A 2,132-nucleotide genomic window follows, 5' to 3' on the forward strand; every position below is an offset into this window, starting at 1 on the left:
AAAAAAAAAAAAAAACAAAACAAAACCAAAACCAAAACAAAACAAAAAACCAAACCAACCAACCAAACAAACAAAAAAACCCAACAAACCTGGTTCTTCACTCTCTTTCCTAACATGTGCACCCCCCAGAGGTAAATACGAGACCAGTATTTCTTTTGCTTATCCCTGAATCAAAACATATTTCATGAATGAACACACAAACTGTTATTGAAGAAAACCTCTGGTTTTATAGGAGCTGGTTGCACTTCATATGCACCATACACCCAATAGTAGGTGTGCAACAGCTCTTAGTGCTTGCATAAGCTGCAGTGCTTGGGTAAGCTGCAGTGCTCGGGGAAGCTAGCCCTCACAGAATCCGCCCTTGACTTCAGTTGGGTTGCTCCCTAAGCTTCCTGTTATCTTGACAAGCTCCAGTTGGGGGGACCCAGTAGTTACCTGAGGAGAAAAATTACAAGCCTTTTGCACTGCCATTTGTTTTAAAGCACACACACACACACACACACACACACACACACACACACACACACAGACACACGTACACATACACACTCACACAGTCTGGAGGCTTTATATCATCCCATCTCTACCCTTGCAGTTGGGGTCACGGGTGTGTGTGAAGCAAACCCCTCCACATTCCTGTCCTTTGTGCTAAATGGTCAAAGCTCCTACTTATCTTTTCTGGTCCAGCATGGAACCTCCCTAAGACACATCCTTCTTTTCTTTAACATGGGGTCACTGGCTCCTCGATGCATAATCTCCACGGTGTATTCAATCAGAGGACCCCTTTCCAGACCTGCCTAGCTGTTTGTCAGCCTCTCTTCTTGCCACCCCACAATCTATCCCTTTAATCCAGCCATGTGGGGCACCGTTGTGTCTACTCAACACACCAGATGTTTCCGTTTGCCCGAGCTAGTTCACATACCCTGACTGTTGGATGCCTCCCTCCAACACACACCTCTCCAGCTGGGCATCATCTGTCACCTGCCAAGGACTTGACTCATTCTTCCCTGTCAACCTCAAGCAGGCGTATAAACTCCTTCTTCTGTGTGCTCCCGCCCTTGTTTACAGCAGCAGATGGCATGTTCATGTTGTTCTTGGTTCCGTCAGTCATCTTTTGTGGGTAATGAATACCGCCTTACTCATCTTCCATGTTTGATCTGTAACACTTGGATGCAGGCAGTAGACAGAGCACAGGTTTTTGCACTGAAACATCCTGCTCGGATAACTCAACACCACTCCTGACTGACTCGGGGAGGTTGGCTAAATGATGTGCTTCCCTCTGCCTCTGTGTGGGACACACAGTATCATGCCTAGGATATTGTAAGTCCCTTGCATGCTGTGCAGTAGATAGAAATGGCTTTGCAGGGAGAAAATGCCCTTTCTAACTTAACAGCTGCTTTCCCCATTTTCCTGTATTCCTAGTTAACCTCTCCTTATTCTCCAGTTAACCTTGACTCAGGTGTAAGCTCTCTGAGAAAGCATCCCTGAGGTCTCTGGTCAGTGATGACATGTTCTTTGGCTTCCTGGAATACCATCTTACTGTTTGAACGATAGGAAAAATACTTGTGTGCGTGTGTGCGTGTGTGTGTGTGTGTGTGTGTGTGTGTGTGTGTGTGCGTGTGTATGAAGGAGCAGGCTGGGAAAATAGTCAGGGAAGAGTGATGTGCAAGCATGCCACTTTGATCACCAGCATTCATTCAGAGCACTGGGCACAGAGTAGGATACACATAGAATCCCAGTCTGAGGAATTAGGAACAGATGGCTTCCTGGGGCTTGCTGGCCAGGTAGCCCAGGCAAATTGCTGAGCCCTAGGACCCAGTGAGAGACCAACATATGACACTGACCGCTGGCTTCTCCACAAATATGCATCTGCATACGTGTGTGGGCATGCATACACACACCACCCTGAACATTCACAGACACAAAAGTAGTGAAAGGGATACTGGAAACTGTTGCCTGGCCCTCAACAATGTGCATGTACTTTGCATCCTGCTTGTATATCATGTCTTCATGTCTGCGTTGGAGACGCCTTGGAATGGTTTCTACATCACAGCATTCCTTTTGTTCTATCAAAATGTTTTACGAGTGAGATGATTTGTTGTTATTTTTTTGACTAATTTAGCTCACCTCCC

General features: G+C 46.3%; 1 protein-coding gene across 1 annotated transcript in view; it reads left to right on the plus strand.

The window, feature by feature from the left end:
* Positions 1-2,132, plus strand: part of Cfap58 (cilia and flagella associated protein 58) — a 103,640-nt gene that overhangs the window by 42,083 nt on the left and 59,425 nt on the right. The gene's annotated exons all lie outside the window — the stretch shown is intronic.

Source organism: Mastomys coucha, unplaced genomic scaffold (genome assembly GCF_008632895.1).
Source record: "Mastomys coucha isolate ucsf_1 unplaced genomic scaffold, UCSF_Mcou_1 pScaffold21, whole genome shotgun sequence".
Lineage (NCBI taxonomy): Eukaryota > Metazoa > Chordata > Mammalia > Rodentia > Muridae > Mastomys > Mastomys coucha.